This window comes from Symphalangus syndactylus, chromosome 8, assembly GCF_028878055.3.
Source record: "Symphalangus syndactylus isolate Jambi chromosome 8, NHGRI_mSymSyn1-v2.1_pri, whole genome shotgun sequence".
NCBI classification, from domain to species: domain Eukaryota; kingdom Metazoa; phylum Chordata; class Mammalia; order Primates; family Hylobatidae; genus Symphalangus; species Symphalangus syndactylus.
Window position 1 is genome coordinate 117,433,026 of NC_072430.2, and position 24,177 is coordinate 117,457,202.

General features: G+C 36.9%; 1 protein-coding gene and 1 long non-coding RNA gene across 2 annotated transcripts in view; one reads left to right on the forward strand and one right to left on the reverse strand.

The window, feature by feature from the left end:
- The window catches only part of LOC134737472 (PC-esterase domain-containing protein 1B-like), an 81,087-nt gene extending 59,107 nt beyond the window's left edge, over positions 1–21,980 (forward strand). Inside the window, exons 2-3 of the mRNA XM_063645690.1 lie at positions 20,277–20,468; positions 21,880–21,980. The gene's annotated coding sequence lies outside the window, so the exon portion shown is untranslated. The remainder of the gene's footprint in view (positions 1–20,276; positions 20,469–21,879) is intronic.
- On the reverse strand, positions 1,663–12,794 carry LOC129488379 (uncharacterized). The gene is made up of 3 exons (XR_008659643.2): positions 12,729–12,794; positions 6,328–6,436; positions 1,663–1,914 (listed from the first exon to the last, which is right to left on the reverse strand). It is a non-coding gene; the product is annotated as an uncharacterized lncRNA (long non-coding RNA).
- Positions 21,981–24,177: the final 2,197 nt, after the last annotated feature.

The window sequence follows — 24,177 nt, forward strand, 5'->3', positions numbered from 1 at the left end:
GAAAAGGCAGTAATGGTAAGTAGAATTTACCATATGGGATTTTTGCAGAGAAAAGAAAGAGGAGAACAAGAGAACATATAAAGCAAGAAAGGAAAAGAGCTTGTCAAGAGGCTTTTGTATGAAAAAGAAAAAAATGTAGCTAGATGGCATACTGTTTACAACTGTATATGCTTAAGAGAAAATGGGCATATCTAAAATAAGAATTAACTTAAAACTTCTGGGACCTGTTGTTATTATCTACAACATGTAGCTTTGACAGAGATATCAGAATATTAAACTACAGTAGTTCAGAGACCAGTGTCCTTTTACATAGTATTTTATAATATACTTTAAGAGAGATCTACATCAAAATCTGATAATTTATCTGGTCTGGAATGTTCTTTTTGAAATTTACCTTATTAATAAATTACAAGCAAAATAAATTTTGTTTTCTGATATATATTGGGTATTTGTACCCTCCAAATCTCAAGTTGAATATAATCCCCAGTGTTGATGGTGGGGCCTGGTGGGAGCTGATTGGGTCCCACGGGGCAGATCTCTCATGAACAGCTTGGTGCCCTCCTCACAGTAATGAGTGAGTTCTCACTCTGACTTCACATGACATCTGGTATTTTAAGAGTGGGGCACATTCCCCCTTCTCTCTCTTGTTCACTCTTGCCATGTGATACACCAGGTCCCCTTTTGCCTTCCTCCATGATTAGACGTTTCCTGAGGCCTTACCAGAAGCTAGGCAGATGCTGATGCCATGCTTGTACAGCCTGCAGAACTGTGAGCCAAATAAACCTCTTGTCTTCACAAATTACCCAGCCTCAGGTATTTCTTTATAGCAACACAGAATAGACTAACACAGTTTTTTAAATTTTTGTTTAATAAAAAGTTATTTAATTTATTTAAATAATAGCTTATTTAAATTAATTATTAAATTTTATTGATTTCTAAAATTGTATTAATTTTTTCTCATGAGTATGCCCTGTATTCTGTGGTGGCAATAAAACTTACCAGTATAATGAGTACTTTAAGTTTTGATAGCCCTAATCAACTCTGATATGCTATTATCTCATGCAAGTTTCATTTTCCCATATTTATCCTTAATATCTATAGAGGTAGAGACTAACAGAATTCTCATGACACATCCAACATGGCAGAAGTTTTAGTTTGGAATTGGCTGATAAACAATATCTCACCAGAGTGCAAAAATTAAAGGCAACATATTACAATTTAAAAAACGTAAAACGAATGATTTTTAAAACTAGTTAAGCTACTTTTTAAAATCATAAAATGATGTTTAATAATACATTGGGACAAAATAAAGGAAACTGCCTTGGGGGATTAAGAAAAAACAACACTACACTGCAAAGAGAAGCACAAATATAGACAAGCTTATGGAGAGTAACAGCCCACCATCTACTTATGCTTTTCACTTACAGCTCTATTATGCTTTTAATTGTGAGGTCTAGTAAGACCACAACTTGTTGATTGCTGAAACAGGAGGGCTACACATAGGATCATCATACAGTGCAGCACCACCTGGTGACAGAATGAATAAAAACCACACACAAACAAAAAGCTGATTAAATCGGCATGAATTCCATACTCAAAGATGGGGAAGCAGGAGTCAGGGAACCAAGGTAAAGGCATGTACACTCCCTCATATTTCTCTGTCACGCACATTGAATCCTAACAACCCTCTTCCAAATTAACTTTCTACACATCTCCATAATTTTGGAATATCCAACTGAAAAAAAAATCAGGTCTGTTTCCAGTTGAAAAAAAAATCAGGTCTGTTTACCTTTTGCAAGAGAAGCAGGTGTATCTTGAGTGAATCTTGACGCTTATAACATTTCCAAAGCTGTCTTCACGACCTCTTAGGACTCAAGAAGTCTTTTTATATTCTCTAGAATACTTCCTCTTTTTCTAAGAGAAAGAAAATAAAATCTAATATTTTAAAGATTTTTACCAACTGGAGCTAAAACTTGTTTTTAGAACTTATTTGTTATTTAATTTTATAATTGCTTGTATAACCCTTAACGTGTATTACAGAGAAAGATGCCTAGGAAGTCAAAGAAAGGCAATGGAATTGGATAAATTTAGTTATACCAAAGAACCTTCCAGACGAATCCACTAAGACTCAAGCTAACTTTCAAAGATGCCAAATACAGTCACGGTTAGAGTATAGATCCGTTCACAAACCATTTCATCAATATGAAGCAAGGGCAAGAAAAGGCTTTTTGGTTTTGATTTGGTTTAGTTTGTTACTGCAAACTGTCCTGCCATCCTATGGGTATCTCATTTAGTTTGCTGTTTCAGAAAAGAACAATGAATTTTGTGCTTCAAAAGAGGCTTTTTGCCTGTTCTGTCCCTTTAAAGTCAATAGCTTTTTGAAATTGTCCTGCTGACCCCAAATAAAAAATTCTGAAAGAGATGCTCCTGACTCTTCAGAAACCCATTATGTGACAGGACTGACTGAGCTAATCCTGTGAGTGTTTTACTGCCCAGCAGAGATGTGGTGGCTTTGGTGGATTATTGTCTGGCTGCCCTAATGGAATTCCTCTGAGCCCAGTGGGAGAGGGGGAACGATTTTCTGCTCCCAAGAAATTAACTGCTCTAAGTCTGTGGAATGCGGTAATTTTTTATTTCCTAAACAAACTCTTTCACCTGTTTCAGTTAACTTGTACAATATCAGAAAAGCATGAGGGCTCAGAGGAGTGAAACTAACCTGATTTTATTCATTCATTCAACTACTTATTGAACAGATACTGAGTGCCAAGTACTTTGCTAAGTAACTGAAAACTAATGAAAAATAAAAAGGAAGGCAGAACTATAAAGCAGGATCTGATATGGTAATACCTTATGTTTTTATTTGGTTTATGAAATGCTTTATAACATGAAAGTACAGTAAGCTTAAAGGACAACCCTGTGAAAAAGGAAGAGTGGTTATTAATATCATTTTATAGATGAAGGTCACATAACTAGTAGGACACAGTGCCAGGGATAGGACCCAGGTCTTTCTTTCAATTCCCTCTTCCTCATATCATACCCCCTGACATTTCAATACAGCCACTTTTGAAAGTGGAATATTTGAAAAATAGTCTATTATGTTGGTTGTCCCACACAGCAAGTCTTCAGCACATAAATGAAACTGGCACTTCATTAACACAGGTTTCTAAAATTTGAGTCACTTGCCTAGAGTTGCCCCGCTCTTTTCAATCTAAAAATAATGGTAAGCTGGGTATAAATGTCTTCCTGTTTCAGTATTTTCAGAGAGCTCCATAACTAACACTTTTGCAAGAAATAACTTCTGAGTTATTCTGCTCTTTTCTTTCCCAGCAGTGAAACACATGGAAATAATCACGTTGATTAAATATTAGAAGTAGAACTAGAGAATTTCATTGCCTCAAATCTGAACTAGGAATGGGAAGTTATTTTCTTATTTTAAAGTTCTTATGCTACAAAAGCAATAAATATACACCTGATTTTTTGGTAATGCATTCAAACTATGGAAAGTGATCTAGGGAAAACATGATTGAGGCCAGGTGCATTGGCTCACGCCTGTAATTCCAAGACTTTGGGAGGCTGAGGCAGGTGGATCACTTGAGATCAGGAGTTTGAGACCAGTCTGGCCAACACACAGAAACCCTGTCTCTACTAAAAATACAAAAATTAGTTGGGCATGGTGGCACACACCTGTATTCCTGGCTACTTGAGAGGCTGAGGCACAAGAATCGCTTGAATTTGGAAGGTGGAATTGCAGTGAGCCAAAATCATGCCACTGCACTCCAGCCTGGGTGACAGGTGATGAGTGAAACTCTGTCTTAAAAAAAAAAAAAAAAGAAAGAAAAAGAAAAACATGATTGTATCTCTTTATCCGGCCTACTTCACCTGGCCCAATTCACCTGAAGTAAACATTGTTAATCCTGTTAAACAGGTAAACACTATTTAGTGTTGATTATTCCAGAAGTTCATTTTATGTGCTAATTTTTTAACCAATGGTGATGACTGTATATATGATACCAATTTGCCTTTCTATGCTCACCCAACAGTATGTGTGAACATATTTTTATGTCCATACACATAGATTGTCCACATTTTATTTAATAAATATTGAGTATTTCATAGTAGTTATATACCATAATTTGTATTAACTATTTCCACTGATGTACTTTCAGCACTTTACAGCTTCTTGATTTCCCATGTCATAACAAATATCTCTGCTCATGTTTTTGTGCACATATATAAGCATTACTGCACAATAGATGCCTAGGAGTAAAGCTGCAGGTCAATATCTTTACAAATAGCTTTTTGAGTACTGAAATTACCCTCCAAAAAGCTTTACCCTATCACCTTACGCTGTGAGCAGCCTTGCACGTGATTGCCATCCTTTTAATGTTTGTAATCTGATGGCAAAAAATAATATTTCATTGTCACATAATTTGCATCCATCTGATTAATAGTGACATAAGTGTCCCATCACATGAACAGCCCAATTTCCTTTTGGATAATTTTCTCCTCCCCATCTGATAGTCTGATGGCACTATTAATAAAGATGCCCTGCCTTCTTACCACGTGCATACTGCAATGAGATTTGTATTCTCTACTGGACAAAATTCATTTGCTTTGTGATGAACAGGAGTCATTTGCTTTACGACGGACAGAAAACATCTACGCCATTCCACAAGTTAACTTTCATCCTACGAAGTTGCTAAATAGACTGACCAAAGACAAACAAATGTGCACACCCTCATAGAATCAGACAATCCCCAGAGAGTCTGGTAGACTACAACCAGATTGAAGGAATACGCAGTGATCTTTTTCGCTCCCATTTCAAATGTATTTCACAATATTAACTTTTGGGTCACTGTTCTCACCAACCCAGCCACCAGAGTCAGGTGGGTATTATGATAATACACATTAATCATGAATATAGTAGAAAGAAATGATTCTTAGTCTATATTCCACAAATGTACTAATTTACAGATTCTAGAAATTTAGACATGTGCAAGACAGAATACAAATCAGTTTTTATAATATCCCTTAAAAAGTATAAAAGGAAAAAATTGTTTTAGTTTTATATTAAAAATGACCTTATATAAGTAGCTTAATTTATTTTCATCTCTATTAAAAAAAAAAAAGTCCTGTTTACCTCAGAGAGTTAGTGAAAAGGATTAACTAAGATAACATGTATGACTCTTTGAAATATATAAATTACTTTACAAAGGCAAGTTGTTTTCATTGTAATTTAGTCATCTACTGGAGAAGACAAAGCAGGGGACTAGGAGTCAAGAGACCGGAATCCTAGTACTTTTCTTCTATAAACTACTCATTTAAATTTTGGTAAATGCAAAATGTTTGTTTATATGTAAAGTAAGAGAATTAAAATATCTGATTTTTTCTGGTCTCAAATTGCAATTCTTATCACATTAATAGAAGATGACAGGGAAAACAGAAGGGCGGTTGATTGACTGATAGAAAATCGACAAGCATTTATTGACTGCCTGTCCCTGTGATTTAACAATGAATTTAACCTGGATCTTGCCCTCAAAGAACTTAGCCTATTTTTAAATCCTTAGCCACAAATAGAATAGGCATTTGGGAAGAAGAAGACATTCACAGTAGGGCAAGATAAGGACCAGTTGGGGCCGGGCGTGGTGGCTCACGCTTGTAATCCCAGCACTTTGGGAGGCCGAGGCGGGCGGATCACGAGGTGAGGAGATCGAGACCACGGTGAAACCCTGTCTCTACTAAAAAATACAAAAAATTAGCCGGGCGTGGTGGCGGGCGCCTGTAGTCCCAGCTACTCGGAGAGGCTGAGGCAGGAGAATGGCGTGAACCCGGGAGGCGGAGCTTGCAGTGAGCCGAGATTGTGCCACTGCACTCCAGCCTGGGCGACAGAGCAAGACTCCGTCTCAAAAAAAAAAAGATAAGGACCAGTTGGAACCTCTTGGCCTCTCTGGATTTGTTCTTTATCACCTTTAAACAACAGCCTTCAGAGTATAATGGTTGCTTCACTTCTGCCTCCCAAATGTCACATAAAATGTCTCTAGTAAACAACCCTAATCTGAAACATATAGAAATGTACTTTCAATTTAGCTAAAAACGACAGTACGAAAGCACCGCAATCTACCTCTTGTCAATTTAGCATTCACGTTAAACAAATAATTTCTCAGAAAAGACAAAAGCAAATTATATTTCCATCTAACACAATGCAACCATCACTCATACAACCAAAAACTTGCTAAACCTCTCTCCAAAGATCCCTAGAAATTTCTCCAAGATGTCAGGGTTCTGAATTTTTGTGGAATTTCCCATTTTCTGGCATATGCATCTTACCAAAGGGTATTAAGTAGCTCCTGTTTCATGTTCTCCATGTCCAAGCAGTATATCATCAATGTAATGGACAAATGTGATGTTCTCTAGCATGGAAAAGTGTTCAAAGTTCCTGAAGATGAAATTATAAACAAGAATTTTAGAGTTGATATAACCATTCATATACAATGATAGTATGTTTTTGGTCCTGCCCATTGATAGTATGTTTTTGGTCCTGCCTTGCTATTTGCTCTGGTAATAGCAGACTATATCTGCAGATAATACAGCTGTTGCTAAGTCAATATCTATCTATTGAGATCTATCTACCTACCTACCTACCTACCTACCTACCTACCTACCTACCTACCTGTCTATGTATTGTGCCAGGTAATGTGTTTCTTTACTCCAGCAGCAAAAATCACGTCTGGTACAATAGCTGCAATTGTAGCTAGATAATTAAATTTATTGTAATCCACTGTCATTTCTTGAGATTCGTCTGTCTTTTGCACAAGAGAAATAGACAAGTTAAGTAGGCATATGGTGGGAATTACTACTTCTGCATCTTCAAGTACTTGATGGTATTACTAATCTCTATAATCCCTCCAGGAATGCAGTATTACTTTGGGTTTATTATCTTTGTATGCAAAGCCAGTTCTGGTGGTTTCCACATATTACAGCCTTTCCTATCATAATAGCCAATATGGGGATTACGAAAATTGCTAAGTTTATCTACTCCAACTACATAATTCAAAAACTGGAGGAAAAAATCAAAAAGAGCATTTGAGGATACTCAGAACCCAAGCCAATAGTCCTTCAATCACCTGACCTTAAAAAGCCCCTATTTCAGGTATTAGACCACAGTGCTGTTTGCATCTCCAGGACTTAATGTCATTTTAGAGACAGTGCCTAATAATCCCTTTAAAAATGTGATTATTTACTATTTTCCAATGCATAGTCATGCTGGTGAGTGACCTCAGGTCCCTTTGGGGAAGGATAGGAGGAGTATGTTCAATTGTTGACTATGTAGCGGGGTCCTTCCTCAAGGGAATCCGACCTTCAATTCATTCAAGGTACTCTGAATCTGTTCACTTGCTTAAGTCTGAAAATTAGTTGAAGGATTGGTCACATCTCTCTATTGTGATGACTCAAGTAAACTCCTGCTCGTAAGACCCAGAGCTTTTCCACTTAATTAAGATTTTAGTAGGCTGTCAATCAATTCCACTTCTGGGTACATCATTATCATCTAGCCAATGTCAGATCTCTGTTGGTCAAGTCATCCTAATTACTGCCTTGGCTCTGCTGCCCATGATGATCATCATGTTCACATTGTTTTTGATGATGATATGCTACCATTTAGCTGTTGACATTTAGCAATTCTCATTATCTCCACTGAATTCCAGGGGTTCCGTTTTATGGCAAGAGTTTCCCTATCACTCCTGGCCTATAAAACTAGCCACCACGGTGCTCTTCAAAGATGCCACAAGCTCTCCTCAGGAATGAATTTCTTTCAGCCTTCCACAGCCTTGGTAAATGGGTTGTCTTCTAGACCTTCTCAAGATTAATGAGTAGGTAAAAAGGGCCAGGCGCGGTGGCTCACTCCTGTAATCCCAGCACTTTGGGAGGCCAAGGTGGGCGGATCACGAGGTCAGGAGATCGAGACCATCCTGGCTAACACGATGAAACCCCGTCTCTACTAAAAAATACAAAAATATTAGCTGGGCCTGGTGGCAGAAGCCTGTAGTCCCAGCTACTGAGGCGACTGGGGCAGGAGAATGGCCTGAACCCAGGAGGTGGGGCATTCAGTGAGCCGAGATTGCACCACTGCACTCCAGCCTGGGCAACAGAGCAAGACTCTGTCTCAAAAAAAAAAAAAAAAAAAGAGTAGGTAAAAAGATCCTACAGGATAAATTTACTCCAACATTCAAATCTCCCTAAGCCTTTAGATGTCTTTCTTTTTAGTACACCAGGAAAGCATTAACATTACAGCTTGATTTAGCATAGGTTACCTTTGGGTCTAGGCTTCAGTCAATCAACCAACCAAACTGTTAGAGCCTCTCTTTGTTGCTCAAGGTGACATTATGAATCCAGAATCTTTGCATAATGCACCTTTATCAAATTCAGCTTGATCTAATCTTATTTCCTTCCACCCTGATCCAATAAACTTAGCTGGGATTTTGAAATTCCAAAAATATTATTTTATTTTTCCAAGTTTTCGATTATATTTAAAAGCAACCCATCAACCGCATAATGCACCTTATTTTTACTGGGATGTTCTGTGGAAAAATTTGATCATTCCAAAGCCTTGTCTCCTATAGGCACTTTATTACAGGTGCCAAAATGTGAGTATTTAAATAACTGTTGTGTCAGTGTATTATTGGTGCCTCCTTTGCTACTGGCCATGGGAACATGGATGCCTTTAAATCCAATAAGATAAGAACCAACTACGGTTACTGATCTTTAAGATTCTATTACCAATAACTTTAGCAATCAGTGTTTAATCAGGAAAGCAGAATAACTACAATGTTATAGAATACATAATTTATTGTAGGAATTTCACCTTGTACAACTGTGGAAGAAGCTAAGGAAGTAAAGGTCTAAAAGTGATCAGAAAAAGGTTACTAACCAGCCATGGCATAAGTGAACCTGTTGAGTTTTCAGGAGACTAAGCTTGTTCACCTGCTGGAGTGTATAAGGAAATAGGCTAGTGTAGAAATCAATGAGACGTTTGTAGTCCTTCATGGTTATTGCTTCTATGATTTCACAGCAAAGCATCTGGTAGTGTCCCTGACATAGCTCTCAGTTAGAAGGACCAGCAGTTAGGAAAGAGAACTGGATGCAGAATGTGAAATGGCAAAAATACAATGAAAGAAGCATGTGCAGGGGTCCCGAGGAAGGAAATAGTTTGGATTATTTGAGACAGTGAAGAAGAGCAGTGTGGCTGCAGGTAGAAAAAAGGAATAGAAGATTCACTCAAGATAAAATTGGAACAACAGAAACAAGTCAGATCATTCAGGGCCTTATGGGAATTTACAGATTGTTCTAAGAGTATTGGGAAACCACTAAAGGGATACTTAAATCTCCTAAGAATGAAATTATCACTACCATCATATTTCCTTCAATATGTCAGAGACTACAGTAAATATTTTACATAATTATTCCCCTAACATTATTGAGCACCTACTATATGCTAGAGAGTATGCAAGGTACCAGAGATTCAATAACAAACAAGTGACACATAGACACTATTTTCAAGAAGTTCATGATCTAGTAAACATGTTGCATTTAATCCTCACAGTAGGTTCTGTGAAATAGGAAAATGAGGCATAGAGGGAGTAAATTGCATGAAGTCATTTTACTAGAAATTTTTGCAATCAGTATTTGGACTGTCATATTCCCAAGACATTGCTTTTAAGCAGTATTCTGTCTGCCTCCCATGCTGTTATGTAAACACCCAGATAAACCCAAGGAAAAAATCACTGGGATATGATTAATTTCTTAATCTCTTCATGGTCCTCAGTTCTCTATGCTTATATCAATGTGTACATGTTAGGTTATAAATTTCACTTGAGTAAGGAAATGAGACAGCCTTGAGTATGTGAAGCGTCCTTTACAGAATTCAGTGCAATTAAGTTTACCAGCTCACTCAGTTTATCATGTGCATGGTGTACGCTGAACAGGTGCTTGGCTGTCCATCATGAGATTTGAAGTTCCGCATTATATTGGACATGCTCACTGGGATGACACATCCAATTTGGTGGCTGCTTATTGGAATCACATCTTTTTGTCATGTTGCCTTTCCTTCAACAGGAAAGTGTAATCATAAATATTAAAAATAAGTTTTTGAAGAAAGCTTCTCACTGACTCTAAGAAATAAAAGAGTTAATTAAATGCTGAATACATTGAACCAGTGTTGGACAGATAAAAACCTAAATTTGGTTGCCGTAACTGTCAGGCCATTTAGAAACCAAATAATTCACACCCTGCTGATTGCTTTTATGTTCATTTATCCAAGAGACATGAGTCATCTCTCACAGAATCCTAATTATGAATGACTTACACCTTGTTGATGACAGAGCTCTGTGTTATTCTTACAGAAACTTTCCAAGATGTATTTCTTTTAAAATAATTTTAACTTTCTATGATTTAAGTTTATCTGATAAACTTTTATCTTTTCTCAGAAAGATGTAAACTAGGGGCCTAACTTTTCCTGTCTTTCCTTCCTTAGCCAAAGCGTTGTTCAGAAGCCAGGAAAATCGAGTTTCTAAACTTTTTGCTGCAAAGGGTGTCAATGCTGTGACGACAGATTAATCCAGGCACATGATTGCTGAAGCTCTGCATTAAAAGCACTGATTCTTTTCAGTAAGGAATCCAAAAAACACCATGGAAAAACAGCAGTGACATGAAAATCCATGTAGTACATATCTGAGTGTGTTAAAACAAGGGCCACCAGATTCTAGAGGCATCAAGAAGTTGATATTATATCATTATTAAGAGTCTAGGCACACCTCCTTTACTTGAGTGTTAGATATGAGGAATTATTTGAAGACCAAGGAGGGAGAATGAATACAAATGTAACTCACAGAATATACCAATTTAGTTACCGACTGACATAAAAAGTCTGCTGCTTAAGATTCAAGTGTAACCAATGCCACGTCAGGATTTTTACACATACACACACACGGTATTCAGTAACAAAATAGTTTCATTTGTCCTTGATCCTTCAACATTTTACAATTAATTGCCTGGGATACAGAGGCCCTAATGGAAGGGTCATGGCCAGACCTGAAAAGGCCAATACTTAACTCTCACCATGCTAATGTTTCCTCCCCATCCTCAGACTTGGCAAGCAGAAGCCTGAGGCCTGAAAGAAGTAACCTTCGGACCTAGTTTTAGTGAGTATGATTTCTGTGGTCACGCTTTCTTTCACTACGTCAGCTGTCCATTAGAGGCACCTTGCTGTGCTGCACACATGAAATATCAGGCACAAGAGTGGCTTCTAAGAATTAAACTACAGAGACTAATCCTTGACTCCTGTAAAATATCAAAGACCTTCCATCCTACCTATGTGGGAATTTCATATGAAGGAGAGATTGATACATAATTAAAACAGAATCTGTGTATTTATTCAGCATAGGGAGTGGTAGTACAAACTTCCTGGAACATTATTCCAAATGGGAGGATCCAGCAATAGGGATCAATCTTTCTGCTGAGTCAAATGTTGGCTTCTCTTCTGAGGTTTCTGATATATGGGCACCAACCAGCACTACGTGCAATGATAGCTTTTGATGCATATCTTGCCAGTGGTTCCAGTGAAAATGTTCAATTTTCTTCTTTAAATCAGCAATTTTCTGGGTCTCATTGCCATTAATATTTATGAATTGAAATAATGTGGTGCTTCAAAAGTAGCCCCAAGGTTTTATAAAATAAATTATGGGATTCCTTTTTTTTAATAAGTAGGAATAAGAGTATAGATAGATAGCTTAAGGTCATAGAGTTTACTGGCAGGAAGAACCAAAAAGAAAACAATGCTTACTCCATTATTCTAAACTGACCACAATAAACTACATCTTTTTGAAAACACTGTTATAAAATAGGAGTTGAACTCAAGGTCTGATGTGATTATCTTATTAAGAGTTCTCTGGAGCTTAGTTTCTCCCTGTTTAAGCATCTCTATGTTCCATGAAACAACTACAAGCTCACTTTTAGTTGACACTGCATTACGACCCCTGGAATTAAGCCATCACTGTAGGGAGAATACTAAATTCTCTAAATAAATTTCTAGATTATCTGGCATATTTAATTAGTGGATCTTATGGGTCCTTCCTTCCTTCCTTCCTTCCTTCCTTCCTTCCTTCCTTCCTTCCTTCTTCTCCTCCTCCTCCTTTTTGGTTTATTGTTTATTGAGAGGGGGAATCTCGTTACATTTGTAAAAAGTGATTGTCACATCAAACTACATTATTTTATTTTATTTTTTATTTCCATAGGTTATTGGGGAACAAGTGGTGTTTGGTTACATGAGTAAGTTCTTCAGTAGTGATTTGTAAGATATTGGTGCCCCCATCACCCAAGCAATAGAGACTGCACCCTATTTGTAGTCTTTTATCTCTCACCCCCTTCCCACCCTTTCTCCTTGAGTCCCCAAAGTCCATTGTGTCATTCTTATGCCTTTGCATCCTTATGGCTTAGCTCAATTGCCCCATACAGAGTAATATAAATTCCTTCCCTCATATCCCTACTCATACCCTTTCTGCTGTCTCATTCTTAATCAAGAAAAAAGGGCATTACAACACAGATAAAAATTCCTCTATAATGCTGGGATTATCCATGCCAATCTAAGTCATTCTAGGCTAGTATAAGTTCCACATGGTAAAGGTGGTGGCGAGGGAGTTATTATAATAAAATACATAAGAAACTGTATGTCTTACCCATATGTGTATCCATGACCACAGGAAGAATCAATACTGCAACTCTGATCAACAGTTTCATTCCTGCATTAGTAAGGAAATTAAAATCTTACTGTAAGGGTCCTCTTATTAACAGGAAGTTCACTTCTATTAGGAATATTTCATAAACCAGTTTGTAGCCAAGGTCAAGAACCAGGAAGCATGGAATTAAGTAGACCACAATCAGTAAAACAGGACTTGGTTACCAAGCTTTGGGACAGGATCAGACAGGCTAGAAACCTGCTGGGCATTGTGCTTCCTGGTTGTGAGAATACAGGTCAATAATAGGGACTCAGAGCTGAGTCTAGAGCAGTATGAATGCGCAGTAGAGGCAGGGGCCAAGCTGGAAGACAAGAGCATGAAAATAGTATTTTATCCATGATGTTTTTACAAGGCCACAGATCAGATTCCAATTAATTATTGGTGAGGATTAGCATCAAAGTTAATTCTTTTCATAGACTGAAAAAAATCACAGAATTGGCATGACAGACTATCTATACATGTACAACTTTCACTGTTTATAAAACATAAGGATAGGCCGGGTGCAGTGGCTCACGCCTGTAATCCCAGCACTTTGGGAGGCCGAGGCGGGCAGATCACAAGGTCAGGAAATCGAGACCATCCTGACTAACACAGTGAAACCCCGTCTCTACTAAAAATACAAAAAATTAGCTGGGCATGTTGGCGGGCGCCTGTAGTCCTAGCTACTCGGGAGGCTGAGGCAGGAGAATGGCGTGAACCCGGGAGGCGGAGCTTGCGGTGAGCCGAGATCACGCCACTGCACTCCAGCCTGGGTGACAGAGCAAGACTCCATCTCAAAATAATAATAATAATAATAATAATAATAAATAAATAACATAAGGATAAAGCTGTAGTGCCTTATGATTGTTACTAAAGTAACTTCCCTTGGAAAAAGAAGACCACATTTCAGAGTCTTATCAGTAAAGTTGCAACAAGTTAATACTTCTGAAGGTATTAAAATAAGCATTCCATTTAATAATATTATTGTTAGAACACCTAAGATAAAGTGTAGTAAAGGAAATTCATTCATCATTCATCCATGCCTCTGACAATTATCAGGTCTGGATTCGAGAAGTAAACTTGAAGGTCATCAGCCAATAAGAGAAAGTTGAAGCTGTGGATCCTAGAAATAGTGCACTGTAATGTCAACTTAGATAAATTTTAGATATGATAGTGTTAAATGCTACTATAGATTCAGTAACATGAGGATGGAGAACTGACTGTTATATGTGGTGTTGTGAGGCTCATTCATGACTTTGACAAGAGTAGTCATTTCATTGGAGTACTGGGGGCCTTATTGGAGTAAGTTCAAGAGAAAATAGAGAATTTAGAGACTGTAAGTGGACTCAACACCTCCAAGGACTTTGTCTAAAAAGGGAAGGAGAGGAATGAAGAAGTAGCGAGGGTGAGTCAGGTCAAAAGAGGGCTTTCTAAGATGGGAGTATACCAGCGCATTTGTATGCAGATGAGAAAGATTCAGAAGAGGTGAAACAATTGATGACGTAGACAGGAGAGTAAAAAACCACCACAATGATATCCCTGAGTAGGCAGGAGTGGATAGGATCTAGGTCCTAAGTGGAGGAATTGGTCCCTGCTAGAGTCCAACTATAGCAGAAAAGGCTCTCAATATATTGTTGTGAATGAATTTTAAAATGCTTGGTGTGTTCTTTCTTGAGATTTTAATATCTCACTCTTCTTTTTCTCACTTGTTCTTTTGTAAAAGGGGCACTTGAAATCTAATTCAGAATAAATGTGAGGTAAATGAACAACTTGAAGGAATAAACTTTCATTTATTAACATTTGTGGGAAATACAGTCAAATTACATGAAAGACAAATTAATTTGGGTTACTACTGATGTGAACCATCCTCAAACTAAGACGTGGCTAATAAAAATGAAATATCCAACAACATAAGGACATGGAGAACCAATCCTTTCTTGGGATAATCTTCACAGTAGTTAGCAGGTCCTAAAGCATGTAGGAAAAGTGAGGTCTCTAGAAAATATTTTTCCCCAAATACTGTACATTCCTTGTGCCTTTTTATCCAACAGACTTCCTGGCTACATGCAGACTGATAATGTCAGTATGACAAACCTGCAGTGCATTATTAGCAAAAAGATAAGCATCACACCATTTCATGAGAGAAAAGATCTTACATCCTTAAGCATTTCAATGAAGAGTGTAGGATCAGTTCCTCCCATGTGAATCACTTTGACATTTAAAGGGTTCATGGAACCAAGAGAAAGGTAAGGCCCATTATTGTAAAAGGAAAATATCGTAACCCTCATGGAATGTTCCTGGATTTCTGCCATGCAGAGGAAGGGACTTGTAGTGGAAGGCGATAGGAATAATAGTCACCCAGGAGACGAGTAGCCAATCAAGCCACTTAAGGTTTGTGATCATTCAGGCAATAAAGCGTCATTCTCCTTGCAGGTTGGGCTCCAGTGCTAGTACACTTGACTACATTCTATCATCATCTACACAATGTGTGATTCAAAAGGATTAAGAGAATCAAGCCCTTCCTCTACTCACTCCTTCAAAGAGTAAAACAGATGCTGGTAAATATTTGTTTAAGAAAGATCTTTTCTGATAACCAAACTGGATGCCTTTTCAGAGCAACCACAGAGGTAGGATTAGAATTGTCTGTGTGGACTAGAAGGAGGTGGTTAGAGAAGGGAAGCTGGGTGTTACCATGGAAAGCTGGAATCCAGCTCTACTGGTATGGTAGCCTCTGCCACTTTGGAATCTTTTAATTGCCACAAAGCCCCATTTCTGGGTAAACACAATGAAACTCATTTTGAAAGGAGGAGAGGGAAAGGGCAAAGAACAGAGGAAGCAGCTTCCTTATTCAGGGAAAAGGGTAGGTAACTAGCACCTCGTAGACTGAAAAAACAAAAAAGAAGGTTTTAAATTCCCCAGGATTTACAGGTTAGCAAGGCCACCGTATAGAGTCATATGTTCTTTGAGAGAATAAAAATGTCATATCTGAAACCTCAATAAGGCACATAAAAAGGCCCAATATATTCAGAATTACCAATTCTAAAGCTCAAAGAATCACATTAAGAGAAGGAGAGAGAAGAGAATGTCTCATGTTCCTTAGTTATACATGGCATTTCTGGCTTAAAAAAAAAAATCAACTTTTTTTTTTTTGCTATTTTACTAGAAACATCTCAGAGAGGAAAACTAACTGTCCATCCTTTGTTAAAGCACTCCTAGCCCACAGGCCAGGCTAGACAGCTTGGGCTTAGTTGAGTGCCACTGGCTAAATTTAACACTATGGCTTTCTCGTTCTTGAGAGTGAAGGCGAGCAGCAATCAGAGGTGCTATGCTCTAGCTCTTTAATCCATTTTTAATTATAGTATAAACACAATATGTACAGCAATGGGTGACTTCCATGGATTGTTCTGGCAGGTATCAGCTTGTTTCCAACTGAATGATTTGTTTTCTTTCTCTGACCCCACCAGCCACCCAGATCCTGGGCCCCAGGCCCTCTGATCCTCTTTTTCCTGAAAGAACGTCTTATTTGAAACGCCATTGTCCATCTTAAATTAAATGTCCATGTTAAATTAAATTGACTAATTTTCCAAGGCATTAAAGAATCTTTAAATTTAGAATAAACAAAGCAAAGAAAGGGCTCTTTTTGTAAAAAATGATGCAAAGATGGAAAAATAAGTAGATGTTTTTAAAGTTTTTTGCAATAATTTTTTGAAATAAGTTACATGTTATGTTTTCATAAGATTCTATTTCACAATAAGGATGAGGGAAAATTAAATCTGTAGTATGAAACAAAATAAATAACATGGGTCAAATTTAAATGTTTCTAATTTCATTATAGGTAGGGACTACCCCTATATTTCCATACTATTGTGACTATTATTATTTTTATATATAATAATTTTTATATATTTATATATAATATTTTATATTATATATATAATTATTTTTATATATAGTAATTTTTAATTTATGAAATACTCATACAATAACATCTTACTTTATTCTCACAAATCTATAAGGTATCATTATTCCCACTAAAGGGATGAGGGAATAGAGACTCAGAGATCAAGTGACTTACCCAAGCTCATAGAGCTAATAAATAGAAGAGTCTGAATTTGAAAGTAGATCTTTCAGCTCCAAATTTTGTCATCCTTATGCTATAAACATGGTAGCATTTTCAGCATTCCTTATTTTCACATTTTCTTCATCTCATCCTCTTACATAGAAGTAAACAGATTAATCTTGAGTATTTCACTAGAGCCAAATGTATCAGTTATCCCCTTTGTGCATGCTTCTCATTAAGTATTTCTAAAGTATTTCAGGCAAAGTTTAACTTATTTAGTTAAGATGTGGTTTCCCAGTCTGTCTATTCTATCAGGACCTTAATTTCTACATCTAAAAAATGGGAATAATAATCACAACTCTTAGAAATATTTAGATATAATTGAAGCAAAATGTATCTTCATCATTATGCTTTACTTTTAATTAGAAAAGAACTGGAAGCATTTTTATGTTATTATTTTTTACAAAAAGAGATGACAAGATTTTGTTGCCAATGTCATTAATAGTCCAGGCTTTTCCCCAACATAATTTGGAGGTAACTTTAGCAAGAGAAAGACACATAGGCAAAGATTTCTCAAATGTAAAAAAGGAACAATAAACACTGTGAAGATAAAGGAATTTATTATTTTTCTACTGTGTGATAATAAGTATGAGAGATTAGCAAACACTTAAATTTTTTTAGAATAATTACATTTTGGGATGTTGTGAAATTTCAAACTTAGCTTGACCTTTTGGTGTTTGAGTTTGTCTACTTTTGGCATAAGACAATTTCCTGACTTTAAAGACATCAGGCAGCTCTTACCAATGAATATTTTAATTATTCAAGTTGCATAAATGACTTGAAAACATATGGAATCAATTTCCCACACAATGTTCGTTGGTTAAAAAATTGTGAGAAAAATGGTTTTGCTATACACGAATTCAATTTTCTTGAACTTCACATTTCACAGGCTTGGAAATAACTGGATTTCTACTAGACCTGAAGCAACTCAAAGTCGATCACAATCCCAGTACTAATCTGAACTGTTTCAAATATTCTTCACATACATGGCAATCAGTCTGTAACTATACAATATTTTTAATTTTATCACTACCATTCCCCAACCCCTCAACACACACTCATATTAATCCCTTTTAAAACTTATACCAAAACCCTACAAAATAAAACAAGTATGTTATAATCCATAGAATATCTAAGAGAGCCAAAATGTATAATTTGTGGCACTGTTCATTTTGCGTAGACTTTTGATGAAAAAACAAGCTGCTAATAATAAAACCATACTGTGAAGACCACCATTTATCACTAATCAGTGATAGTGATTCCTCCATTATGTGATTTCTACTACTTGTATTCTAGGTATGAATTCCAAGGCATTGGGTGATATAATCCTGCTGTTCTGTCACTTATTTTTCTGTCACTTCACTTAATAGCACAGAGCATCATGTGGACTGTGTGGGATTATAGCACTTGGTATGAAAAAGGTAGTGGGAGGATATTACAGCAACAGTTATGTTGAAATGAAAGTCTGGCATACATGCAAAACCATCTTTCAATTCTTTCCCTTTTTCAATTTAGGCCCTACGATCACATGTTATCACTAATATTTATTTTATGTTGTTATCCCTCTGAGTGATTTAATTTTGAGACAAAATCATTTTTCAATTTATTATACTTGAATTGGTTTATCCTTAGAACTTTAGTCAGAAATGCATCATCAGCTTTCAAATGTCATACACTGAAGCAAGGTTGATAATTATGGTAAGAACTGGTCAACAGACTTCCTGGTGTAGTCCTGACCAGAGAAATGCAAATCAAAACCCACAATGAGATACCATCTCACGCCAGTTAGAATGGCTTTTCTTAAAAGTCAAAAAATAACAGACATTGGCATGGCTGTGGAGAGAAGCGAATGCTTATACACTGCTGATGGGGATGAAATTTGTTCAGCCACTGTAGACAGCAGTTCAGAGATTTCTCAAAGAACTAAGAGTTGAACTACCATTCAACCCAGCAATCCCACTACTGGGTATACGCCCAAAGAAAAATAAATCATTCTGCCACAAAGACACATGCACCCATATGTTCATCGCAGCACTATTCACAAAAGTGAAGACATGGAATCAACCCAGGTGCTCATCAATGGTGGAAAGGATAAAGAAAATGTGGCACAAATACACCATGGAATACTATGCAGCCATAAAAAAGAACAAAATCATGTTCTTTGCAGCAACATGGATGCAGCTGGAGGCCATTATCCTAAGTGAACTAATGCAGAAACAGAAAACCAAATACTACACGTTCCTGCTTATAAATGGGAGCTAAACATTGTGTACACAAGGACAGAAAAACAGGAACAAGAGAAACTGGGGACACAAGAGCAGAGAGGGAGGGTTGAAAAACTGCCTACTGGGTGCTACGCTCACTTCCTGGGTGACGGGTTCAATTACACTCCAAAGCTCGCATTACACAATATACCTTTGTAACAAACCTGCACATGCACTCCCAGAATCTAAAATGAAAGTTGAAAAAAAAAAGATTAAGTCCACTAATTTGTCAATGTGGATATGAAAGTAAGTAGCCACATGATTAAAACTCATTTCAACTGGTTTATTGTGTTTATAATTGATTCTCATTATTTGCAGGTTCTGTGTTTGTGAATTCACCTACTCACAAAAATTTATTTGTAACCCCAGAATCAATACTAGCAGTGTTTTGTATTCTTTCACAAACATGCATAGAGCAGGGACATATTTGATCACATCCCAGCTGAGGTAGAACAAAACCATGTTTGCCTTCCTGGTTCAGCTCTCATATTGTAAACAAGTGGCCATTTCTCAGTCTATTTATTGCCACTTGTTTCTGTGTTGTGCTTTTTGTTGTGTTTCACAGTTTAAAATGAACCCCAAGCACAGTGCTGGAGTGCTGTCTAGAGTTCCTAAGGCTGTGATGTGCCCTAGGGAGAAAATATATGTATTAGATAAGCTTCAATCATAAATTACAGTGCTGTTGGCTCTAAGTTCAATGTTAATGAATCAACAATAATACTAAATGTGTCTTTAAATGGAAACACACATAAAAGAAGGTTATGTATTCATCAGTTAATGAAATTGTGACAAGGCACAGAAGAACCTGACCCTGTATTTCCCTTAGGAGGAATGGTTTAGTATTTGAAACAATTTTATAGGACGTAACAATTGCAAATGATGAGAATTGATTGTATATTTCATATTTGATATTTTCATCATCTTCAGAAAGGATCAGATGGAAAGTTTAGAAGACATTAATATGTAGGGTTTCTTTAAAAATGAAATACTATATTATTACCATATATATTATGCTCACCATATCCTTTTCTTATGATGATTTTTAATTCCTTTTTTAAAAACATCTTTCTCCTAGTTAGCGAGACTTTTTAGTTAGTATTAATAATTATTTCTTACTATTGATAGGGTGGCACTAACAATATTTCTTAACATAAATCTCAGAGGAAAGGGGCTTTCCTCAGAAGTCCTGGGAAGTTAGTTGGTGGCTGCGCCCACCTGCCCACATACGACTACTCTGCAGTGCTCCAAGTGGGGCTCATGACTTATCCGATGACGACACAACTTCATGCCACAGAAAGAAGAGGATGCCCTTTAAAGGTAAATGCATCCAAATTCCAGCTTTACCAATTCAGGCTTATATAACTGAGAATGAGTTGTTTACCTTTCTGAGCTTTTCTGTCTCTCTTAATCTGTAAAATGAAGATACTGATACTAACTTACCAAGGCAACCTTTTTCTTTACTAAAACCAAATCTAGAAACTCAAAATTTAGTCATGAAAGAAAAAGCTTTGTAGTAAGATAGGTGCGAAATCAAGCTTCTTTGGCATTTCCCCCAATTTTATCTTTCTGTGGGGCCGTCCCACTTTTATTACCAGTGCTAGCATTGTGAGGGGTCCTCCAGTCTGGCTGTTCTCCTTAACTGATTCAAAGACAGTTACACCCCCTTGTTTCTCTTTAGCACAACCAAGGCAGGCAGAAATCTCCCAGAGGCCTTCACTAACTATTAAGGGAGACAAAGTGTCAGGACATTCTGGAGGAAGCCTCTCTGGGGTGGTTCATTTGATGGCATCTCCCATGTGGAACAAGGCTAGAAACTAGAATGCAAAAAGTCCAGGGAAATAGAATAGGCATGCAGGGCCTGCACTATACTCTTCAAAACAGCATTCGGAGTAAGAAAGGCAGATTTTATCAGGGCAGAGTTCTACTCAGGAGTAGTTGAATCAGAAATCTGCAGTGTGTAAACTAGACTTCTGTTATTCTTTCTGTCTTTCCTATATTTGCATCCTTGGTGTTTTTATCATTTAACAAAGTCGTTTTAAAAGCAGCAACCTATAAAAAGCACAGTTCAGTTGTACTAAGGAACTCAATTTGGGATTTCTGACTATGTCTTAGCCCTAGTTTTAAAAGGTGTATAGCTAGAGATGGGGCGTAAATATAGTATCAAGGGTAGAAAAACTAATGAGCAACACCCAGGATATTTGGAGAAATAGAGTTTAGTTATTTGGTCAGGCTTAATCCCCCATAGGAAGAGTACCAAAGTGGTTGGCACAAGGGCTGACTATGACAATATATTAACTGTGCCACAATAAAATACCTCCAGAAGGGGTTGTTTTATATTTTGACAACTACAAACACACATGCTAAAATTAGATAATATTTTTTAAACTTTTTTATAAGAAACTTACCAAAGTTTTACTAGTAAAGGAAGAGTGATGTGCTCATTTTTAAAAATTGTATTCAGTAATTCCACTTATTGAACCCAAAGCATATCATGTAATATAATCACATAATTTTCTTATGAAATCTGTAGTAGGAATAATTGCCCCTGTTTTACTAAAGGCAAAGAGATGTCATGTGTATATTTTTAAATCATGGGTAGATTTAAAACTAAGACTGGAAAGTTTTGGCTCCTATACACACTCAGTGCTAATAAGACTGGTTGGACGAATTAATGTTATTGACTGAATTTTATTGCTCCCTAAAACATGTCACATTTCATGATTTTTAGGTCTTAGAAAATCTTCTCAGAGCTCACTGCAAGACAATAAAGAAAAACACTTCTGTAAATAGTGTTAAATGACACTTGGGGGCCAGCAAAATCAGAGAAAAGGGAATCATGGCCTCCAGTTCATTTCCTGATTCAAGAAATGACTCACTGTGTAACTTTGTAAATGTTACTTAACCTTTTAGCATTCCAGTTTCTGCAGCTGAAAAACAGGGATAATATTTGTCTACCATACAATGGTAAATGCTCTGGAAATAAAAAAAAATTAATCTTGTATCAAGGGACAGTAAAGCTGGTTTTTCATGTACTTGAGATATCACTGACACATTCACAAAGCAGTTTCTGCCGAAGTTGTATGGTTAATGCTTCCAGATCACCTCCCTAAACACCACATTGTGCACTGAACTCTTTTTATCCCGCCTTGAATCAGAATTGTGATCGCCGTGGGGTGTGTTCTACATGACTGATAGGCTGCATTATGCAGCCTGTATCACCCGCCCATGCCAGAGTGCTTTCTGCGTGGTTATCAGGGAAGACAAGAGTCAACAGAAGGAAAAAGATCCATACAGTGGGAATACACCTTCTCCCTGAATTTTGATCCTGGAATATATGACTAAAAAGATGAAAGAGCCCCTTTCATTTGAGGTCTTCCTGCCACAAGACACGACTGTTCTGTTTCCCTCATATTCTGGATACCATAATTAAGGGAAAACATCTCCATTTCCTTTCTTATGCTTTGCTTATTATCTTCTTCCCATCCTTATACATTTTTTTAAGGATAGTTATGTAAGATGATTGACTCAGGCTCTTTCAATATCTGTTGCTTGACATATGAATATCTTTCCCCATTATTCTCATCAGTGGCAATAATTACAGCTATTAAACTAAAGTCTCTGTGTCACTTCAAATGGCTTTCTTCTAATGTCATCTATTGCTGATATGGAGCTGTGCTTTCATGTGACAAATTCCAATATACCTTAACCAGGTAGGAACAGAATGTTATTACAGCAAAGATTTAACAAGCAGGCAGTATCAAACTACATGACTCTCTGTTTTTGCTAAAGTTCTCCTTCTACCGGAATCGTTATAAGATCCACACTCAAAAAAAGGGCAATGGAGCTGACCCGCAGGACTGGAGAAAAACAGGACTCCAAATTGAGAAGGGGTGAGGAGGAACAGGGCTAGTTGGAAAACAATTGAGATTTTGCATTGAGAAAACAAAGCATGTTTTTCTAAATGTAAACACTTTGAGAGGAAAAAATAATGTGACTTTTCTCAAACACCATGTGTCCATTTAAACACAAAAGGACACTTTCCAACTTTGTATGGAGCTGCGATTTATTGCCACTGCTTTCAGCGCTCAGTGACTGCCCTCCTCTGTTAAGTGATACTTGGATCTTTTTCTTTGGTTTTACTGCCCATCACTGCACATCAGAAGAGACATTAATGTTCACATTCAAGTGTCAAGTCTGGATGTCTCAGCATAAACAGTAAATCAGTACACAACTAGAAGTAAATAAAATGGGAAGGCTAGTGTGGATCGGGTATGATATCAAAATGTTTATTTACTGATATTGTATAATCTACCCAGAAAACTTAGACAAAGCTTCAAGTACAATTTTCTTCCATGCTAGCATTTTCTAGACTGCTTTCCTTAAAACATGAGATATTATTTGGCATTGCCAAGATAGTTTCACGTTTGAGAGTTGCTGCTTACTATATACATCTCTCTCTCAGAAACTCATAATATACATTTGCCAAATGTTGCAGAAAGCAATAATTTCTTTACTCAGTCTTCCCCAGAATTACTTAACCAAAGGAACACTCTTCATAGATTTATTTTTTCTGGGAATATCTAATAGAAGTTCTCAGACCCTAAGACACAGTTTGGAAAATACTATACTGTACTTGTATTTTCCAGTCCCTTTAATGGGGACTTGAAGTTCTGACTCTACTCTTTCATCAATGATTCCTTCGACATATTCTAAAATGTATATTTATATTTTAAACACAACTAACTTCCCTATTAGCAGAGACCTATTTTAGGTGTGACCTGGGAAAGGATTAACTGCAATTCCTTTTTCTTCTGAATCTTCCTTTAGAGAATTTGTGGGCAAGCAGCTTCCTCATTTTGGTGGTGAGCAAGCATAAGGTATTTGTTTAATTGAATCAGAGTAGACTAACGTCAGAAACTTCTGTTTCCTACAATATATTCAAAAGGGCAAAAAGAAAGAGTTGGTTTGATTATTTTTACTTTTCTTTTATGTATTCTGTTTCAAGAGCACCTGCCAACGATAAAAA